The sequence below is a fragment of the Balaenoptera physalus genome, assembly GCF_965194825.1.
Source record: "Balaenoptera physalus genome assembly, chromosome: 4".
NCBI lineage: Eukaryota > Metazoa > Chordata > Mammalia > Artiodactyla > Balaenopteridae > Balaenoptera > Balaenoptera physalus.
Window position 1 is genome coordinate 93190034 of NC_138891.1, and position 23839 is coordinate 93213872.

The 23839-nt window shown below is 38.1% G+C and overlaps 1 protein-coding gene across 1 annotated transcript in view; it reads left to right on the forward strand.

Annotated features, from left to right (window-relative positions):
• The window catches only part of LOC309660121 (uncharacterized protein), a 1229325-nt gene extending 1205626 nt beyond the window's left edge, over nt 1-23699 (forward strand). The window contains exon 13 of the mRNA XM_082460663.1: nt 7698-23699. The gene's annotated coding sequence lies outside the window, so the exon portion shown is untranslated. The remainder of the gene's footprint in view (nt 1-7697) is intronic.
• The last annotated feature ends 140 nt before the right edge of the window (nt 23700-23839 follow it).

The window sequence follows — 23839 nt, forward strand, 5'->3', positions numbered from 1 at the left end:
AACCATGGGAGAAGGAAGCTGTGTTGTTACCTGCTTAATATGATGATGAGTTAAAGTAGGGAGGTGACCTGCCTAAATAACACAAAAAATAAATAATTGAACAGTAATAATGTTTTGATGTATACCCAGCACTTTCCAGAGAAGGGGGTTAATATATCTGGTAGACATAAGACAATAGAGGGGAACAGTTTAATAAATAACAGGGAGAATTCACTGGGCTTAACTTTTGTTTTTAGCAAATAGCTGGTAAAACCATGAAAAAATATTTTTTTTTGAATTAAGCTATATTCCGGTTATTTTTTTGGCCCCTGGGTGCCCTGCGAGAGAAAGGCAGTACCCTGGACCCTAGCCATTGAGGTTTTCTAACATTGCAAAAATCTAAATATATTTTCCTCTTTCCCTTTCTGCCATTCAACTAGAAACTGGATCTTTATTATATTGACTCAGAGGAGGTACTTGGTGACATTTAGGTCCTTAAAAAATGCTTTAAATGTTGAGAAGGAAGTAAAGAGGAAAAAAGGAGGTTCTTGGGAATAGAAAATGTATCCTGGGGAAGCAAGGGGTGAAGGGGGGCTTAACCTCTCCCGTCATCCCTAGAAAGCAATTCTCCTGGCCTGTAGTCTCTGATATCATCACACCTTTTGAGTTTGGTGAATGAAAGTCCCTTTCCAAGAGCTATTCAATTTTGAATTAACTCACAAGTTTGTGTTTCTGGGATAGCAAAGTTAAGGGCCACATCCCATGCCCTGTGCCCTGATGACCACACCAGGTTTATCAAAACCTTAAGAGTCCCTGACTTAGCAGCTCAGTGACCCCTTCTTTTGACATTTTTTTTTTTGCAGCAGCAGCAGCAGTTTAGTACATTTTCTCTTTAAAAAAAAATTTTTTTTTGGTTAAAACTTTTTTATTAAAATCAAATCATGTCATGAAATATTTATTCTAATTATAGTCATTCCTCATTTTATATTCTTATGTTTCATATTTTCTTTTATTTACAAAGCAAGTCATTTCTATTTTTTTTTAAACTTTTAATATATTAAAGTCTCTGTATCTCCCAATTTGGTGACCAAAATATGCTTGGGTTTTAAAAAACATAAATATTACAAAATGATGGTGAATCTCTGGCTACAAATAAAGCTGTTTCATCAAATGTAAATATGTTAATGATATTAATTCAGAACATCCTTCATAATGCATTTTATATTAATGTAGTAATATGCAAAAAAGAATAATAAACCACATTCAATTTCCTAAACATTAATTACGAGGCATTACTAGGCAAATCATCATGATAAATCTCTGCATTTGGGGACTATCTAGTTAAGCACCTAATTTTTGAGAAATATGTTAGTGTCAAACATAGCTCCATAATTAATTATAAGACTTCTACAGTGTCAGAGTGATTAGACTTATTTTGTTTGACTCCAAAGGGCAGAGTAAGGGCCAATGAGTAGAATTATAAGGAGTGCAGTTTTTTTTTTTTATTAGAATGACATTTCTAAGAAATAGATCTGTTGAAAAAATGGAATGGACTTCCCAAAACTGAAAATCTTCATGCAATGATTATGATCACTTACGGGTGATATTGAGGGCATTTGGATACCACATAAGGAGTAGACCAAGTGATCTCTGAGATCCAATCCCATTTGAAATTATGGTCTGAGGGGTTTCTAATAGTTTGAATGCATTTAGTCCTAAAATTCTAAAATCTAAATGAGACTACAAACACTATACTCTGAATATAAATTCATTCCCTGGTAATGGTACTTTTTCTTCTTTATATTCTCCCACAAGACTATGAGAAACCCCAAGGCATGACAGATGCCTTGTTTATCTCTGAATTCACAGTACAGTACATGGCACATTGTTAGAATTCAATTATTCTGTTAAATGGGGACTGGACAATATTTGGAGGTATTGGCATACTTTTTTTTAATCAATATATTTCTTCCTTTCCTTTCCTGCCATTCAACTAGAATGGATCTCCATTATATTGACTCTGAGAAGGTATATGGTACATCTAAACCCTTAGAAAAATATCTGAATGGTTGTGAAGGAAGTAAGTGTAAATGCAGGATTCTTGGGAATACAAAATGTGTCTGGGAGAAGCAAGGGGTAGATAGGGCTTAACATCTCCCATCACTCCTAGAAACAAATTGTTTTGTGCTGTGATTCTCTGAAACTCTGAACCAAGTTCTGTCCCCTAGCTGGGTAACCTGCAGACAGAATCAGCAAGGTGGGTAAAGCAGACAGGCCCAGGGGCAGATCTATCAGTTATTCTGTCCCTTCCTCCTTCATCTCTGAGCTCTAGCCACCTTGACCTTCTTTCAGTTTCTCAGCAGGGCTGTAATCTTCCTATGTCAGGGACTTTACACTTGGACTGGGGTCCTCACTCTGTCTCTGCTTTCTCTCTCCTCTCAGACGTGGAAGTAGCTAAGAATCTCTTGACCCCAAAGAGTCAGGCAGACAGGAACACCAAGAGTCAGGCAGACAGGAACAACACCACATGCAGGCAGAACAACTGACATTGAGTAACCCTCAGTGTGAACTGATGACCAAGAAGCAGAAGCAGTGGGCTTCCCTGGTGGCACAGTGGTTGAGAATCTGCCTGCCAATGCAGGGGACACAGGATCGAGCCCTGGTCCGGAAAGATCCCACATGCCGCAGAGCAACTAGGCCCGTGAGCCACAACTACTGAGCCTGCGCGTCTGGAGCCTGTGCTCCGCAACGGGAGAGGCCGCGACAGTGACAGGCCAGCGCACCGCGATGAAGAGTGGCCCCCGCTCGCCGCAACTGGAGAAAGTCCACACACAGAAACGAAGACCCAACACAGCCAAAAATTAATTAATTAATTATTTTTTAAAAAAAGAAGCAGAAGCAGTGCTTATAGCCTCAAAAACTGGGTTGTGGCTCAATCCTGGGGAAGAGAAATAGCCCCAAGAGGAATTGAGGTCAACATTTTCCAATAGCCCATTGAAATTTAAAGTCAGAGATTAAGTGGTTAGGGAAAATAAAGGAATCCCTCTTTTATACCCAAGTTACATACTGAGAATCATGCCAACCACTAAGGAATGAAAAGAACCTATCAAATTCTATGAGGAGTTATTGAAAACTGTAAGACTTATATTCATTCAGTTTTTAATGTTTCCACTGAGCATTTGTGCTATTTTTTTTCCTACTCACTAAAGCTCCACAATATCACAATCTCTGCTTCTGAATTCTGTTTTAATTAGTGACAGCACAATCTAAATCATTTTGTGAGAAAACTCCTAAGAATGTGGTTTATATAGTATGTGGCCCCCACCATCCCATTGATAATAAAATATAGTCAAAGAAGTGGTTTTTTGTTTTGTTTTTTTGTTTTGTTTTGTTTTGTTTTTCTATTTAAAGACACTCAGAATCAGTTTAGCATGGAATGGACTATTTAAGCTTTCTTAAAGAAGGAATGCCAAGTTCCTGTCTCGAAAATCCAGTATAACAATGGCCTCTCAATCCTCCAGTGAAATCTGGTTTAAATGTTCTTTAAGTTGAAATTTTCTCTGTGTTTCACCTAAATATTCCTTACTTCAGCTCATGACCGTTATATCCTATTCCTTTCCCCTTGTTGGGAAGAAATAATGGCTCCCTGGCCTCCTTTAATATCCCTTTATGTCATTATACACCATAGTTTTATCTTCCCACTCTCACTGTGAGTAGGTCGACAATGCTCACATCCCTCAACCTTGACTTCTTGCTCTCACTTCCCAGCCTTTTCTACTGTGTAACGTGTGAGTTCTCTCACCGTCATTCATTTTCACCTCAAGGGTACATCTATTTCAGCATGCAGAGGCTGCCTGGATCATACTAGAGATTAAAACTGAAGGAGCGCTGTTAATCCCAAGGCACTTCTGAATTTTAAAATCAATTTGAAACGATCAGCCTTCTCAAGGGCTTTCAGGAGGTTTCCAGAGCCATTTGAATTAAAAGCATCTTGCTTCACAGCATGATGTAATAGAAAGTCACTGTTGAACTCGAAGATTGCTGAGGGCTGTGGAATACTTGACTGCTTTGATCATGTTACTCCCTTGTCCAAAGTACTCTCCCTTCCCTAAGGATTAAAGCCAAAGTCCATACCCTGGGGCTGAAGGCCCGGCTCCAATACTTCTCTTCAGTTTTACAACATACTGCTTCTTGTAAAGCCTTCACTTCAGTCTTGCTGGGCTTCTCAGTATACACTCCTTCGAAGTTATATTTATACATTCATATTTAGTACATAACCTACTCAACACATTATTTAATCTTATTTAGTGTCGTATAATTTCACATGCTAAATTGGTATATTTGTTACCCCCTTAGTAAAATCGCAGTTCTTGGGAGAGGGGCACCTACCTCCCTTGTTGAACTCTTTAAAAGTGATCATTCTGAAGGTGTTTTAGGTAATTTTAAAATTGGTACAAAGAAAGGTTAAAACACCTGATGTGAATATGCGTCTTCTCAGCCCAAATGAATAGCTCTATTCCACAAAAGTCTCTCTTACTTTTCTGATTATAGCCTTAATGGTCAGTATATTGCAGGTAGATTTCCAGAAGGTACTCCATCTCTGGGCCTACTGGGTACATCCACATAAGGAAAATAAAAGATGAAAGTGAGGGCAGCCAATAGGAGAGAAAGGAGCATGCTTTTCTCATCCTACCTATCCATTTACATTTCTAGTCTTGTGAGGTCTTCCTTAAGGATCACCCGAGACCTATAAGTGAGGTTGACGCTACATTAAAATGCCATTACTAATATCAAATAGCTAGGCCCACTTATTGTCAGCTCCCCTAGCAAATAAAATGCCTAAAAGGGAATATATTTCAATGAACCAATATATTTCACAATAATTTGGGCCAATTGTGCTCATTCAGGAGATATTCCAAATGTTCAGAGGCCAGAAAATTCAGCTTTATGAAATAACAGCATGGACCATCTGGGACATACAGTCAATTTGGATTTTTGTATGAGGTAGGAAACAAGAGAGGAGTGACCTCTGCACTTGGGGGATTTCATTTCTCAGTTGGATAAAGGTCAGAGCCCTCAATGGAAAATCCCTGATAATGCCTAGAAAGGTTCCAAACAATTTATATTGGTGCCAAATGGGATCATATTTGGTTTTTAGTTGTGGAGAGAGTTGACAGAGTTTTTTAATGTTTAGTGTTTTTAATGTTTTCATTTTTTAACACTTAAAATATTATTTTTAAGTACTTTTATATACAAACTCTCAGTAGATTTAAAATTTCTTATTTAAGAAATAATTAAGCTGTACTTCACATTTTAAATAAATTATCGTTCTTTAAAAATTAAAAATATATTAAATGTGATTATAGCTGAATGACTAATGCTAAAACTATAAAACAGCATTTTTAGATAATGGCCCTACTAAAATCTATCAATCTCAGTGACTTATAATTTTAAAAGCAATTAATTTTCATGTTTGCTGTAGAGTTACGTGTCTGGTCGAACATCTAAGGACTAGAAGTTGTATTATCAACAACTTTTATTTTTCTTTTCTTTTTTTTTTTGGAATATTATTTATTTATTTTTTATACAGCAGGTTCTTATTAGTTATCTATTTTATACATATTAGTGTATATATTGTCAACCCCAATCTCCCAATTCATCCCCCCACCACCACCCCGCACCCCCGCTTTCCCCCCTTGGTGTCCATACGTTTGTTCTCTACATCTGTGTCTCTATTTCTGCCTAGCAAACCGGTTCATCTGTACCATTTTTCTAGATTCCATGTATATGCATTAATATACGATATTTGATTTTCTCTTTCTGACTTACTTCACTCTGTATGACAGTCTCTGGGTCCATCCACGTCTCTGCAAATGGCACAATTTCATTCCTTTATATGGCGGAGTAATATTCCATTGTATATATGTACCAGCTCTTCTTTATCCATTTGTCTGTTGATGGACATTTAGGTTGCTTCCATGACCTGGCTATTGTAAATAGTGCTGCAATGAACATTGGGGTACATGTGTCTTTTTGAATTATGGTTTTCTATGGATATATGCCCAGTAATGGGGTTGCTGGGTCATATGGTGATTCTATTTTTAGTTTTTTAAGGAACCTCCATACTGTTGTCCATAGTGGCTGTATCATTTTACATTCCCACCAACAGTGCAAGAGAGTTCCCTTTTTTCCACACCCTCTCCAGCATTTGTTGTTTGTAGATTTTCTGATGATGCCCATTCTAACTGATATGAGGTGATACCTCATTGTAGTTTTGATTTGCATTTCTCTAATAATTAGTGATGTTGAGCAGCTTTTCATGTGCCTCTTGTCCATCTGTATGTCTTCTTTGGAGAAACTTCTATTTAGCTCTTCTGCCCATTTTTTAATTGGGTTGTTTGTTTTTTTAATATTGAGCTGCATGAGCTGTTTATATATTTTGGAGATTAATCCTTCGTCCGTTGATTCGTCTGCAAATATTTTCTCCCATTCTGAAGGTTGTCTTTTCATCTTGTTTATAGTTTCCTTTGCTGTGCAAAAGCTTTGAAGTTTCATTAGGTCCCATTTGTTTATTTTTGTTTTTATTTCCATTTCTCTAGGAGGTGGGTCAAAAAAGTTCTTGCTGTGATTTATGTCAAAGAGTATTCTTCCTATGTTTTCCTCTAAGAGTCTTATAGTATCCAGTCTTACATTTAGGTCTTTAATCCATTTTAAGTTTATTTTTGTGTATGGTGTTAGAGAGTATTCTAATTTCATTCTTTTACATGCAGCTGTCCAGTTTTCCCAGCACCACTTATTGAAGAGACTGTCTTTTCTTCATTGTATATCCTTGCCTCCTTTGTCATAGATTAGGTGGCCATAGGTGCATGGGTTTATCTCTGGTCTTTCTCTCCTGTTCCATTGATCTATATTTCTCTTTTTGTGCCAGTACCATATTGTCTTGATTACTGTAGCTTTGTAGTATAGTCTCAAGTCAGGGAGTCTGATTCCTCCAGCTCCGTTTTTCCCCTCAAGATTGCTTTGGCTATTCAGGGTCTTTTGTGTCTCCATACAAACTTTAAGATTTTTTTGTTCTAGTTCTGTAAAAAATGCCATTGGTAGTGATAGGGATTGCATTGAATCTGTAGATACCTTTGGGTAGTATAGTCATTTTCACAATATTGATTCTTCCAATCCAGGAACATGGTATATCTCTCCATCTGTCTGTGTCATTTTTGATTTCTTTCATCAGTGTCTTATAGTTTTCTGAGTTCAGGTCTTTTACCTCCTTAGGTAGGTTTATTCCTAGGTATTTTATTCTTTTTGTTGCAATGGTGAATGAGATTGTGTCCTTAATTTCTCTTTCTGATCTTTCGTTGTTAGTGTATAGGAATGCAAGAGAGTTCTGTGTATTAATTTTGGATCCTGTGACTTTACCAAATTCATTGATTAGCTCTAGTAGTTTTCTGATTACATCTTTAGGATTCTCTATGTATAGTATCATGTCATCTGCAAACAGTGACAGTTTTACTTCTTCTTTTCCAATTTGTATTCCTTTTATTTCTTTTTCTTCCCTGATTGCTATGGTTAGGACTTCCAAAACTATGTTGAATAATAGTGGTGAGAGTGGACATCCTTGTCTCATTCCTGATCTTAGAGGAAATGTTTACAGTTTTTCACAATCGAGAATGATGTTTGCTGCAAGTTTGTTGTATATCGGCTTTATTATGTTGAGGTAGGTTACCTCTATGCCCACATTCTGGAGAGTTTCCATCATAAATAGGTGTTGAATTTTGTCAAAAGCTTTTTCTGCATCTATTGAGATGATCATATGGTTTTTATTCTTCAATTTGTTAATATGGTGTATCACATTCATTGATTTGCGTATATTGAAGAATCCTTGTATCCCTGGGATAAATCCCACTTGATTGTGGTGTATGAGCCTTTTAATGTGTTGTTGGATTGTGTTTGCTAGTATTTTGTTGAGGATTTTTGCATCTATATTCATCAGTGATATTGGTCTGCAGTTTTCTTTCTTTGTAGTATCTTTGATTTTGGTATCAGAGTGATGGTGGCCTCGTAGAATGAGATTGGGAGTGTTCCTTCCTCTGCAATTTTTTGGAAGAGTTTGAGAAGGATGGGTGTTAGCTCTTCTCTAAATGTTTGATAGAATTCACCTGTGAAGCCATCTGGTCCTGGACTTTTGTTTGTTGGAAGATTTTTAATCACAGTTTCAATTTCATTACTTGTGATTGGTCTGTTCATATTTTCTATTTCTTCCTGGTTCAGTCTTGGAAAGTTATACATTTCTAAGAATTTGTCCATTTCTTCGTGGTTGTCCATTTTATTGGCATAGAGTTGCTTGTCGTAGTCTCGTAGGATGCTTTGTATTTCTGTGATGTCTGTTGTAACTTCTCCATTTTCATTTCTAGTTTTATTGATTTGAGTCCTCTCCCTCTTTTTCTTGATGAGTCTGGCTAAAGGTTTATCCATTTTGTTTATCTTCTCAAAGAACCAGCTTTTAGTTTTTTGCAATTATTTTCTTTGTTTCTATTTCTTTTATTTCTGCTCTGATCTTTATGATTTCTTTCCTTCTACTAACTTTGGGTTTTGTTGGTTCTTCTTTCTCTAGTTCCTTAGGTGTAAGGTTAGATTGTTTATTTGAGAATTTTCTTGTTTCTTGATGTAGGATTGTACTGCCATAAACTTCCCTCTTAGAACTGCTTTTGCTGCATTCCATAGGTTTTGGATCATCGTGTTTTTGTTGTCATTTGTCTCTAGGTATTTTTTGATTTCCTCTTTGATTTCTTCAGTGATCTCTTGGTTATTTAGTAACGTATTGTTTAGCCTCCATGTGTTTGTGTTTTTTACGTTTTTTTCCCTATAATTTATTTGTAGTCTCATAGCGTTGTGGTCGGAAAAGTTGCTTGATATGATTTCAGTTTTCTTAAATTTACTGAGGCTTGATGTGTGACACAAGATGTGATCTATCCTGGAGAATGTTCCATGTGCACTTGAGAAGAAAGTGTAACCTGCTGTTTTCAGATGGACTATCCTATAAATATCAGTTAAATCTATCTGGTCCATTGTGTCATTTAAAGCTTGTGTTTCCTTATTAATTTTCTGTCTGGATGATCTGTCCATTGGTGTAAGTGAGGTGTTAAAGTTCCTCACTATTATTGTGTTACTGTTGATTTCCTCTTTTATAGCTGTTAGCATTTGCTTTATGTATTGAGATGTTCCTATGTTGGGTGCATATATATTTATTATTGTTATATCTTCTTCTTGCCTTGATCCCTTCATCATTATGTAGTGTCCTTCTTTGTCTCTTGTAATAGTCTTTATTTAAAGTCTATTTTGTCTGATATGAGAATTGCTACTCCAGCTTTCTTTGGATTTCCATATGCATGGAATATCTTTTTCCATCCCCTCACTTTCCATCTGTATGTGTCCCTAGGTCTGAAGTGGGTCTCTTGTAGACAGCGTATGTACGGGTCTTGTTTTTGTGTCCATTCAGCGAACCTGTGTCTTTTGGTTGGAGCACTTAATCCATTCACATTTAAGGTAATTATCGATATACATGTTCCTATTACCATTTTCTTAATTGTTTTGGGTTTGTTTTTGTAGGTCCTTTTCTTCTCTTGTGTTTCCCACTTAGAGAAGTTCCTTTAGCATTTGTTGTAGAGAAGCTGGTTTGGTGGTGCTGAGTTCTCTTAGCTTTTGCTTGTCTGTAAAGCTTTTGAATTCTCTATCGAATCTGAATGAGATCCTTGCTGGGTAGAGTAATCTTGGTTGTAGACTCTTGCCTTTCATTACTTTAAATATATCGAGCCACTCCCTTCTGGCTTGTAGAGTTTCTGCTGAGAAATCAGCTGCTAACCTTATGGGAGTTCCCTTGTATGTTATTTGTTGTTTTTCCCTTGTTGCTTTTAATAATTTTTCTTTGTCTTTAATTTTTGTCAATTTGATTACTATGGTTCTCAGCGTGTTTCTCCTTGGGTTTATCCTGCCTGGGACTCTGCGCTTCCTGGACTTGGGTGGCTATTTCCTTTTCCATGTTAGGGAAGTTTTTGACTATAATCTCTTCAAATATTTTCTCGGGTTCTTTCTCTCTTTCTCCTTCTGGGACCCCTATAATGTGAATGTTGGTGCATTTAATGTTGTCCCAGAGGTCTCTTATGCTGTCTTCATTTCTTTCATTCTTTTTTCTTTATTCTGTTCCATGGCAGTGAATTCCACCATTCTGTCTTCCAGACCACTTATCTGTTCTTCTGCCTCAGTTATTCTGCTATTGACTCCTTCTAGTGTATTTTTCATTTCAATTATTGTATTGTCCATCTCTGTTTGTTTGTTCTTTAATTCTTCTAGGTGTTTGTTATACATTTCTTGCATCTTCCGATCTTTGCCTCCATTCTTTTTCTGAGACCCTGGATCATCTTCACTATCATTATTCTGAATTCTTTTTCTGGAAGGTTGCCTATCTCCACTTCATTTAGTTGTTTTTCTGGGGTTTTATCTTGTTCCTTCATCTGGTACATAGTCCTCTGCCTTTTCATTTTGTCTGTTTTTCTGTGAATGTGCTTTTCGTTCCATAGGCTGCAGGATTGTAGTTCTTCTTGCTTCTGCTGCCTGCCCTCTGGTGGATGAGGCAATCTAAGAGGCTTTTGCAAGCTTCCTGATAGGAGGGACTGGTGGTGTGTAGAGCTGGGTGTTGCTGTGGTGGGCAGAGCTCAGTAAAACTTTAATCTGCTTGTCTGCTGATGGGTGGGGCTGAGTTCCCTCCCTGTTGGTTGTTTGGCCTGAGGCAACCCAGCAATGGCGCCCACAGGCTCCTTGGTGGGGCTAATGGCAGACTCCGGGAGGGCTCACCCCAAGGAGTACTTCCCAGAACTTCTGCTCTCAGTGTCCTTGTCCCCGCGGTGAGCCACAGCCACCCCCCGCCTCTGCAGGAGACCCTCCAACACTAGCAGGTAGGTCTGGTTCAGTCTCCTATGGGGTCACTGCTACTTTCCCCTGGTCCTGATGCGCACACTACTTTGTGTGTGCCCTGCAAGAGTGGAGTCTCTGTTTCCCCCAGTCCTGTCGAAGTCCTGCAATCACATCCCTCTAGCCTTCAATGTCTGACTCTCTGGGAATTCCTCCTCCCATTTCCAGACCCCCAGGTTGGGAAGCCTGGCGTGGGGCTCAGAACCTTCACTCCAGTGGGTGGACTTCTGTGGTATAATTGTTCTCCAGTTTGTGAATCACCCACCCAGTGGTTATGAGATTTGATTTTATTGTGATTGTGCCCCTCCTACCATCTCATTGCGCCTTCTCCTTTGGCTTCGCATGTGGGGTATCTTTTTTGGTGCGTTCCAGTGTCTTCCTGTCGATGATTGTTCAGCAGTTATTTGTGACTCCGGTGTTCTCGGGAGAGGGAGTAAGCACATGTCCTTCTGCTCTGCCATCTTGAACCAATCTCAACAAGTTTTATTTTTAAACAGTGAATACCAGATCTCCCTAGTCATCATGGATGGTCACTAAAGTTACACAAATTACTAGAGGCAAGCACAGAAGAGAGTATTGGGCCATTTTTCAGAAGATTTTTGGAACTTTTTAAAACCTTATTGGTAAAATTAAAGAAGATAATATATATCTGGAGATATATTCAAAAACTAACCTAAACAATATGTAGTAGTACTATGTCACAAGAGAAGAAATATTGGTTTACAAATATGTGCTTTTTCAAAATCTATTTTCTACAGATCTCAAATATTCCATCAAAAAGATCTATAACATATAGTGTCTGGAGTTTCAAGAGACTTTTAAAATTTATAAATGTATATAAGTCACATATACATAATTGACATAGTTAAAATGCAAGCAGTAAATTTATAGATGGAACCTCACAACCCAGGTGTATTATTATTATTTTTCAAATGGAAAGGGAGAAAAAAATGGAGACTAATATAGAGAACAAAGATTTTCCATGAAAATTCATATGGACATGAATAGAATATACATTTCTAGCAGTTTGTATTTAAATTACTGCCTTTTATGAAACATTTATCAGATAAAAATGGTACATTTTTGGGTAGAATGAGGTGTATAAATGCACCTCAAATGTCTGCCTTGCTTTAATATTTCATTGAGCCTTTTTAAAGAGAAAAATTGTTAAGGACATAAATCTCTAAAATACTAGTACTTCCATGTTTTTATTCTTGGCACTTCTCTTCCTGCAAAATCTTTTTCTTGCATAAAGAGCTCTATAATCTATAGGGACAATACAAAAGAGAAAGGTACAGAGAATAAGGAATAGAATGAGAAGCTGTTCACAGGTATTAAATGAAATAAATGGATAATTAGCCATCTAGTATTAACTGAATATCTCTTATTTATAACTACACCAAACCCTGTGGTAGATGTTAAAGATGTCAAATACATTGTCCCAGCTATCAAGGAGTTGTTTATTCAAAAAACAGTGATTATTATAATTATGGATTGGTCATTGTCTAAGCACCACGCACAGTGTTAGCCTCTGAAGATTCATGTCTAAAAGGCACTTATCCACTCTCTAGAAGTTTAAAGCTCAGGAGAGAAACAAAGCACTGGTAACCAGAAACAAAAGAGTGAAAGTGTCTAGAGCAGAAGTTAGCATTGTAGTGCTCTGGTGGCAGAGTCATATCAGAATGTGAATGCTGTGGGGTGAAGGGAGTGCAAGACCCAGTAGGTGGACAGTCATTGAAAGTCTCCTGATGGGATGGAGACTTGGGCTAGTGTTGAATCAGCCAATAAAGGTAGCAGGAGCAGGTAGGCACAGAGAATAGTGTGTGCAGAGGTGCCAAAATTACAGGAAACATGATATAGTTTAGAACTGGCAAATTTATATGTATGGCTGGCTTGAAAGTGAGAGATGAGATTTATGCATCTATGTATTTATTTCATTCAAGAAGTGTATATTGAGAAGTGACTAGAGGCCAGCACCCTCACTAATGCTGAGGATACAGTGGTGAACTAGACAATCTCTGACTATGAAATTTAAAATACATCAGGTCAAATAAGATTACCATAAGTAATTTCAGAAATCAGTAATTGTTTATAATAATAACAAATGCAACAAAGGAGAAATACAAGATATTTTAAAGGTATCTAATTAGGGGAGGTGGCTAAACCAGTCTGGAATTTCAGAGGGTGATTGATTAACTTAGAATGAGCAGGGGTTAGCTAAGAGGAGAGGAAGCAAGGAGGAGGGACTCAACATTCCATACAAAGTCTTATAGGCTATATTATGGGTTCGACATAATTCTAAGAGCAACTTGGAAGTCACAGAAGGATTTTTAACTAAAGAAGTGACATGATGCAATTTGCAGTTTCTGAAAGATCCCTTGGCCAGAGTGTAGTGAATAGATTTTAGCTGAGCAAAAGTGGATATGGGATGCCACAGAAAGGTATGTCAGTAAGTCAGGCAATACCTCATACTAGGAAGGTGGCAATAGAGTTGGAAATAAGCAGGCAGATTTTTTAAAATATTTAGAAGGATGCGTCAATAATTCTTAGTGGTTGATTAGATCTGAAGAATGAGAAAGACAGTAGTGTGTAGTATTTGTTCTCAGGTTTGCCTTCATTAAACAGGTTCATCATTTACTGAAATGGGGAACACAGAGATAGAGAGGACTGGGAGGAAAAGCAATGATTTAATGTCGGACGTATGAAGTTGGGCTGCCTGTAAGATGTTCAAGTAAGGTGTTTTTTGTTTGTTTGTTTGTTTTTTTAAACATTTTTTGGTTTTTTAAATTCTCCCTCTGAGTCTACTCTCACGCCAGCCTGCTGAAGCAGGAGCCCCAGCCCCTAGTGAAGCGGGCGTCAGGATCCTACCCTCTGACCCTGTGGCCCCCTAGTTTTCTGCATTCTTTTTTTTTTTTTTTAATTTTATTTATTTATTTTCATTTTTGGCTGTGTCGGGTCTTCATTTCTGTGCGAGGGCTTTCTCTAGTTGCGGCGAGCGGGGACCACTCTTCATCGCGGTGCGCGGGCCTCTCACTGTCGCGGCCTCTCTTGTTGCGGAGCACAGGCTGCAGATGCGCAGGCTCAGTAGTTGTGGCTCACGGGCCTAGTTGCTCCGTGGCATGTGGGATCTCCCCAGACCAGGGCTCGAACCCGTGTCTCCTGCATTGGCAGGTGGATTCCTAACCACTGCGCCACCAGGGAAGCCCCTTTTTGTTTGTTTTTAATAAATTTATTTATTTAATTTTGGCTGCGTCGGGTCTTCATTGCTGCACGCAGGCTGTCTCTAGTTGTGGCGAGCGGGGGCTACACTTCGTTGTGGTGCGTGGCCTTCTCATTGAGGTGGCTCCTCTTAGCTGCAGAGCATGGGCTCTAGGCGGGCGGACTTCAGTAGTTGCGGCATGCAGGCTCAGTAGTTGTGGCTCATGGGCTCTAGAGCGCAGGCTCAGTTGTTGTGGCACACGGGCTTAGTTGCTCCACGGCATGTGGGATCTTCCCGGACCAGGGCTCGAACCTGTATCCCCCGCATTGGCAGGTGGATTCTTAACCACTGTGCCACCAGGGAAGTCCCTCAAGTAAAATGTTGAGTAGGCTGTTTGGATGTGTGGGTCAGGAACTCAAGATTATATCTTGAAGAAATAAATCTTGGTGTCATTAAAGGATAAATGATAGTAAGGTTATAAAAGGGAATGAATTAAATCACCTAGGAGGAAAAAAAAATGTTGGATGAAAAGAGGAGCGAGCCTTGAAAAGAGCCTTGAGAATCTTCACCACATCAAGTAAGAGAAGGTGAGTTGAAAGAAAACGTAGACAAGGAACAAGTAGCGAGGTATAAGGAAATCCAGGGTAAAGTATTCTCACGGAAGTCAGTCAGATAATGTTTCAGAAAGGGTGCAGTGATTTATTGAATCTGGTAAGGGAGCAAATAAGATTAGAACTAAAAAGTATCTGCTAGACGTACTAAGATGGCAATTATATTTTGTCAAGGGCTGTTTCAGTTATATCTTGGATATGGAAATCAATTTGGAATATAAAGATGTGTGAGAGATGAGGAGAAAGAAGAATATTTTGAGAAGTTTGATCCTCAAGAGCTGAACGGTGGCACAGTAGTACAATAGGCAGAGAAAATATGGAGTCAAGAAAAATTTGTGGAAAGAAACAGAGGTCATATCGTAAAGAGTTTTGCATGCCATGCTAAAAAATATCGACTTTTATCCTGAAATGGAGAGGTAAAATTCTTGGTAATATTAAGCATTTCTCTGAGGTTTCTTGGCCTGCAAAACTAGCTGGACATGTGTACTAGTCACTGAGGGAATAAAGAAGAAAAATAGATTTGGGGACTTTATATGCTGTTATTGAGTTTAAAGTGTCTACAGGACTTCCGAGTGGTGTTTTCCAGTAGCTAATACATTTGTAAGCTTCTCAGGAGAATCGTCTGATTAATCTAGTCGGGGAGAGAAAAAAATAAGTAAATAAATACTATGTGCAAAACTGAGTTTGCATGGAGGCTAAGCCTCTAAGGAATTCAGAGAAGGGAAAGCTTATCATTAACCAGAAATATAAAAACCATCTTCACTAAAGAGGCAGGATTTCAATCAGTTTTGTAGAATAGGTAGAATGGGTATAAGGGGAGAAGAAAAGTAGGAAGAGTAGAGAGTGTTACAAAAAGTGAAAGCAACATGTATAAAGGCATGGAGAAAGAAATATACGTGACTAACAGGAAAGAAAGGAGGTAGAGTTGAAAAGATTTTTTTCCAGAATCAACTTGAATTAAAGTCTACCATCAATCCATCAATACATTCTTTGATTTATATAAAAACACGCATACACACACACACACACACACACACACACACACACACACTAAATTAGGGCTGAAGAATGGAAAATTTGGGGAGGTGAATGGGACATCTGGTAGTGAGTCATATTTTTACCATGTAATTGCTGTAACTGAAGTGAGAAAAAAGGTGATTTCTAACAAAATGCCTTTCCCTTCTGTCATGATTAACGGTTTTCAAAGTGCCGTCATATCTGTTACTTTTCATTTTATCCTCTTATCAACCTTGAGGTTCAAAGATGCTTAGTGATTGCCTAGGATTATAAACCGGTAAGTGACCAACAACTGAGTTCTTCTACCTCTCAGTACGAACCATTTTCACAACATAACTATATTTTGACCAATGTGGGCCCTTTACATAGCACAAGCGTGTAGTTTGTTCAGTATGAGTATTTGCTCGTTTTGTTGTGTTTTTGTTCTCTGTTTTTCCTAAGACTAAATGCTTCGATTACTCTAATGGAGAGAAGGACACATATTTTTCCAGGTCCTTAGTAACTTCCACAAAGGAATCAATGATGGCCGTAATATCCAGCTTATCTGTAGTCTCCTCATTGCCTTAAATAAGAGTGATGTCCTTGGAGAGGTAATGCTATTTGTAAATGCTTTCCGCCTCTGTGAACATGTACAAATCCACGTGTGACAGCGGATGGTAGCCTGCGCCCAGATGTACCTGTTGTTGGGGTTTCTATGGAAATAGAGAAACTTACTGTCTTTTTTTAAATGCAGTTACAGAGGTATGTAGAAATAAAAGAATGAGAGGATTCTTAATATGTGTATGTTTTGCCCTTGGAAAAGGAGAAGTTGTGTTCACGCTTCAGTGAATAGCAACAGTGGTAAGGACCTTTTGAAATAAATTCTCAAGTCTGTCAGATAAAAATTATATCTGAATTTAAGAAATACTCCTAATATTTACAGAACAAACTGATTTGTTACCGCTATTTTTGCAGCCAGTGTGTGTTTGATAGCTCATCATTTTTAATGAATTTCTCACATACTAGTCTTCTTTAGGAAAATTTTTGGATAGTTTCTTCCATTTTATAAGAACTTGTATAAAATCTTTCTAGTATTTGTGTGTATTAATCAGACCCTTAAGAGAGTCATAAAATGACACAAAGTCCCAGCAAACACCTATCACTTTTTTATTAATCACGTTCAACCTTTAATCAAGGCTGGTCTTAAAATGAGAAGATTGGGAGGAAGAATACAGTATGTTGACATATATATTCACACAGAGGACAATAATAAACTCCAAGAGCCAATTTCTGGGAGGGATCAAAACCACAGAAAGGTGACCTGAGAAACATTAGTGGAACTCTAGGCCCCTTTGCTCTGGTGGTGGTTGTCAGTATAATGTAGTGGATGTGAGAGACTTGGCTTCCAGTTTCAATCTGCTACTTAAAATCTATATATCAGATAGACATAAGAAGTTTCCAGCCAAGACAGAGTAACAGGGACTGTTCCTGTTACTGTCCTACCTGAAACAACCTGTAAACCTGACAAAACATTTCAAATAAATGGTTTTCATGACACTGGACATCAGATGACCCTGGTATAGGTAATAAGACAATAAAGGAGATAAAATTAAATCATAAAATATACTAAACTATTCTAAAAGAAGTCAGAAAAAGAAGGGGAAGCAATAAAGTTCAGATGAGACAAATATAAAACAAATAGCAAGTTCATAGACTTAAACCTGACATTATCAATAATCACATTAAATATAAATGGCCTAAACACTCCAATTAAACACAGAAATGGTCAGATCAGTTAAAAAAGCAATACCCAACTATATAATGCCTACCTTATGACCCAGTCATTCCACTTCTAGGTGTTTTCCCTAGAGAAGTGAAACCATATGTCCATATACAAAGACTTGCATTAAAAAATGTTTATACCAGCTTTATTTATAACAACCAAAAACTGGAAACAACACAAATATCCATTAACAAGTAAGTGGATAAACAAACTATGGTGTATTCATAAAATGGAATGCTACAATGCAATAAAAAGGAATAAATCATTCATATACAGTACAATATAATATGAATGAATTTCAAAATATTCCATTGAGTGTAAGAAGCCAGATAATATACAAAATAGTACACGCTGTATGATTCCACTTGAAAGAAATTCTAGGAAATGTGTACTAAGGTATGGTGACAGCATAGATCAGTGGTTGCCTGGGCATGTGCTGAGGGGTTTCTGGTTCCAGGAAAATAAAGGAGGGAGGGATTAGAAAGGACCGTGAGGGAACTGTCAGGGTAATAGGTATGTTCAGCAGCTTGATTATGATAGTGGTTTACTCAGATGTATACATATGTCAAAGTATATTAGATTGTACATTTTGGATACGTAGAGTTTATTGTATGTCATTATACTTTAATGAAGCTTAACACATTACCTAGCACATGAGAAAGGCTCTTTGCAGAGGACCCAGTGGTATATATACTCTTTCCTTCCCCCACTGACAGTGGGTAGGCTGGAGTACATGACCATGAACTTTGATCATGCCCCATAAGACAAGTCATCATGATAGCACCTCTCTGAGTTTATTAGCAAGAAATTAATCTTCTAGCATTGCTGGGCTGTCTAGTGCTTGGCTGCAGTAAGTTAACTCTTGTATGCTATCCCTGCCGTGAAATCTGTCTGTGGGAGCCAGACTGCTTTTATACCAAGATTTCTGATGGACAAAATGACAGGAGTAGGATGCAGTGGGAGAAAACTACAACTGGAATAATTTTGATAGGTATTTTGATTTTCAAAACTGAAGTGTCAGAATTCATCAGAGCCCCTAGTTTCATGACTATTTTTACATAAGTAGAGCATACTTTGATGATTCTAAAAGATACACCTTTGTGACAGACTGTTGTGGTCTGAATTGTGTCCCTTCCAAAATTCATATGTTGAAATCCTAACATCTATATCTCAGAATGCAACCAGATTTGGAGACATGGTCTTCAAAGAAATAATTATATTAAAATGAGATCACTAGGGTATCCTTATAAGAAGAGGAGATTGGAACACAGACACACAGAGTCAACACTCTGAAGACACAGGAGAAGATGGTCATCTATAAGCCAGGGAGAGAAGACTCAGGCAAAACTAACCCTGCTCACACCTTGATCATGGACTTCTAGCTCCAGAACTAGAGCAAATAAATATCTGTTGTTTAAGCCACTCCATTTGTGATATGTCGTTACAGCAGCCCTAGCAAACTAATACACAGACCATTTTTACTGCTCTTACAAACCAACACTTTCTCTCTCCTATTAGTACCAACCATATTCTCTCAAGCACAGTAAAGTAATAATTTTGCTTGGGAGTACTCATCATACCTATATATTTTTTTATATAGGCATGCAAACCATCCTCAAAATTCCTCAGTCTGGTGTATGTGTCTGTATTTGTGATTTTTCCTTTTCTAATGCCTTTCTGACTTTGCCTGCTGCTAATTGTTTTCCTTGGAAGTGTTATTCATTCTTTGGCCTTGCACCACACTCATATTAGGAGCACAGAGTTTTCAGGAATCTTCCTCCTCTTTTCCAACGTGATCATTCTGGCTTACACACTGGAATATTTTCCTCCCACTCATTAAACTTAAGAATGTTAAATTTGTGCCATAGTGATCTACAAATCTCCCTTGCAAACCATCAAGCAAGTTGAAAATGAAACGTATGAGATGCTGGGTTTTTTTTTTTAAATTGGGAATTTTACCTGTCCCTTTACTTAATTAATAATTCAAAGATATGTTTTGGTGTCAACTTTGGTTAAATATTCATTGGCACCAAAACGAATAATTGAACTGAAAATTGAAAATAATTGAAACAGTGGCATCTTCTTCAACCACTGAATTAAGGCTTCCCAAACAGCTGTAACTTTGGGAGGTTCTGAAAGAAAAAAAAGAGAGGAGGAGAGTCTTAGAAGAGGCGGGAAGAAGCCAAAAGAGTGAATTTAGTGGTTAAAATCAATTGTTTTCCCCTTTACAGTCATTTTCTTTATTTACTTGTTTATACCAGAGCCTTTAATGTTTTTTTGGCTACTGCATTTTATTAGTATTTTAGAAACTGGGACTATTGGTTATGTTAATGACTCAAAGCATGATTCACCGTCCTCCTATATTAGAATTACTTGGTGTGATTGGTGAAAATGCAAAATCCCTGGGGCCATACCAGACCTACTGAATCAAAATCTTGGAGAGGATATGGCTCAGGAATTTGTATTTTTATCAGGCTTCCATAGTCTTTTCTCTTTTTCAGTCTGGGAACCACTCTCTTAAGTTCTGTGGTGGCAGAGAAAAAGTGATGGTGATAACACGCCCTATTTAAGAGGAAGGTGGCAAAATAGGTAGAGCCCAAGGAAATGGGCAGCAAATAGAACAGGCGAGTCTGCTGGTATTCTGTTGATGTTACTGTGAATGCAGAAAACATTGTGAGGCTGGAAATAACCTCTTGTTACAAATGAAAGGACTACTTCAGAACATGTTGTTAGTAGTTCAGAGTTCTCAAGAGATCAATATCTTTATGAACCGAGTTCAATATACCTATTTATAATTGAGTTTTATGATATTTAACAGTGATCCTTGAGAATATTTTAGGCTGCCGTACAGAGGCTGATCTTTTCATTTAAAATCAAGAATTAGAATACATTAACTGCATAAAGTACTTTGAGCAAATAAAAATTTGGGTTTTCTGGTGTTTTCCGAAAAAAGGAGAGCTTTATCAGCAGAGATTTTAGAAATTACAAAGACGTTTTCCGTGAAGAACAACAAGAAGTTAGCCACTAATTATTGTCTAGTCTGAAAAACAATGTTAGGGCTCCCACTGATAAATCATCATATACTAGGTCAGCATTTGTTAATTCAGCTCTGTGATTCTCTGACTCCTGTGCACTCTGTAAGTCACTATTAGGATTATTGCTTAGCAGTTCTTATAAAAGTTATGACATACCCAGCATTATATAATTTTAAAAATTTCTTTCACTCATTACCTACCTTGTTCTTCATAGACCCAAGCCTCAATCTAGCATGCATTTCCTGATCCAAGTTACTACCCTGACAAGTCTTTAGGACCATACCTTATTTGCCATCTTTACCCATGAAAGAGGGTTGGGGGGTATTCCTACCTGCTGAAAGACTACTCTGATATCAATTAACTACCTGGATTTCTAAAAGCCTCCTGTTTCTGAAATCCTTATGAATGTATCCCACCAGCCTCTCAGTAGAACTTCATCCTTCAGTCAGTATTAGGCCCTTTGATACTTTCTGCCAGCTTTAATTACCAACTTTTTTTTAGATGCCTGTATTAGGGCTCTCCAGAGAAGCAGAACCAATAGGATACACACAGACACACAGACACACAGACACACACACACACATTCAGAGACAGAGACAGAGACAGAGATTTATTATAATCACTCATGCAGTGATGGAGGCTAGTGAGTCCAAAATCTGCAGTGGTGGCTGGTAGGCTAGAGACCCAGGAGAGCAAATGGTGCAGATGAAGTGCAAAGGCCAGCAGCCTAGAGATCCAGGAGAGCTGATAGTGCAGTTCCATTCTGAAGGCAGTTTGCTGGAAAATTCCCTCCTACTTGAGGAGGCCAGTCTTTTTGTTCTATTTGGACCTTCAACTGGTTGGAGAAGACCCACCCACATTATGGAGGGCAATCTGTTTACTCAAACTTCACCAATTTAAAGGTGAATCTCATCCAAAAACACTTAAGTTTTATGACCAAGTTAACACATAAAATTAACCACGACAATGCCCCATACCCCAGCCACTATACTCTGCCCACTTGACTGGATTTCATCTCTCAAATATATGATGGGTTCATTCCCACTCCCAGCAGCATCAGTCTCATACTAAAAGAAGGCTGAGTAACAGTTCCTAACTACTTCCAGTCTATCCAGTCTGCTCTAGGGAACCTAATTATGCCACATTATGTGGCAACGTGTAAGTGTGCAGGATTTTGATGAATGAATTAATGGCATAAAGTAGCATCACAAAAGATCATGTCCATTTCTTACATATCATGCCATTTTACAGTTTATAGGAGACTTTTATGTATACAATCTCATTTTTAATTCATATATATATAAATAAAACTTTCTGATTCTGATTTAGCAAAATATAAGAGCCTGATTTCCCTAGGAGCACAAAGAGAATGGAGAGACTTAGTCTGGCTTTGGGATATGGGGTAACTGATAGAATGACAGGGTATACCACCGGTTCTCAACATTTTTCCCCTGGTCCACATTTGACAACGTCTGGATACATTTCTGATTGTCACAACTGGGGATACTACTGGCATCCAGTGTGTAGAGGCCATGGACGCTACAAACACCCTGGAACGCACAGGATAACCCCCACAGCAATGAATTATCTCCAGCCCCAAATGCCAACAGTGCAGAAGTTGAAAACTCATGGGGAAAGACTATAGCATTTGAACCGGAACTTAAAGAACTGATAATGTCCAAATAGCATAGATGGAAAAATTTTTATTCCAGTCAAAGGAACTGCCATAAACAGACAAAGGGGTAACAAAATTTGGAGGTCATTTAAAGAATGTGAAGAGTCAGATTTGCAAGTGGAGAAGTGAGATGCGGTAAGTTCAGAAAGGCGGGTTGTTATGGTTTAGAGCAGTGCTTGTGAAATTTTAGCACGTTAGAATCACCTGGAACCTTACGGCATTCACTGGAACCCATCCCCAGAGTTTCTGATTCTGCATCATTGAAATGAGGTCTGGAATTTGAATTTCTGGCCAGGTGATGCTGGTGCTCCTGATCTGTGAACCACGCTTTTAAGAACCAGTTTTCAGAGAGTCGGAGATGCCTGAAAAGATGTCAGGAATTCAATTTCTAGGCAAGAAGAAGCCCATGAATCGGAACAATTCTTTAGGAAGATTACTCAAATAGCAACATATAGGACACATTGGATTAGGGAGAGAGTCAGTACAGAGAAACAAACCAATTGAAGGTCATGCTGGGAGTCACTGAAAGGCTTGAATCCCTGCATCAGTGACTTGGGAAGCCTGGGAGACCTGGGGCAACGTGCCTCTCTACATAATTCCCTCTTGACCCCAGCTGTGTAATTATGGTTTGCCTGGAGTTTAGTCTTAGCCAGTTATGCACGATCGTTGGTTCTTTGAAATGAATCTCCTGGGATAAACCATAAGCTGACAGTGTTCAGACAGGCTGCCTGGGCTGCACTTTATAAGTGGGATTGAGGTCACAAAAGCTAGGTGACAGGGCAAGTAGAAGCTCACTTAGATAACCAAATCACTTAAAATTGCGTTTCTTTCTGGGTCAAAAAAAAAGAGCAGAGATATTTTCTCTGCTCTTGCCTCATCCCATTTTCCAAATTACACTTAAGGGGCTTGGATAAAATTCATACATCAAAAAGCCTTTTTGCAATAATGCAAAATTTAAAGGCCCTGTCAAACAGATGATCTGTTTCTAAATCACACATGATACCTCGGAATTCCAGCAATCAGAGCGGCTCAGTGTGCACTGATTAGAATGCTTTTCCAAACCCAGTTTTCTCTTCTTGGCTGGAAAGTGTTACTTGCTTTATCTATGATGCTTGGTACTATCAGCCCTAGGGGAGAGAAAAAAAAAAATGTTCCTTCTAAGCAACTGATCTAACCCTCCTGAGGCTAAGGAGCTCTTATCAAGAAGCAGAAATCCTGTGCACAAGCCAGCTGGAGGCTCTTCCCTCTCCTGAGGGTCCCTGCTGCCTAAGGGCTTCTAAACACAAACAGAAACTGGAAAAAATCGGACAAATGGGACATACATCAAACATGTGTGTTCCATCATTCATTTCCAAGCTTTTTACCCTCATTCCAATAAAGGAACTACCTATTTTTTAACTAGTGGTGAGACTAGCATCTTCTAACCAGAAATCCCGCCCCACTCTTTTTTTTTTTTTTTTTTTTTGATGAAAGTTCATAATAATGCAGTTGACAAGAAAATTAGTTATTTCTGAGATATACATTTTAAAGTAATAACTAGGATTATGACTTATAACATTATACCAGAACATATAAGATTTTTAGAAATTTCATGTA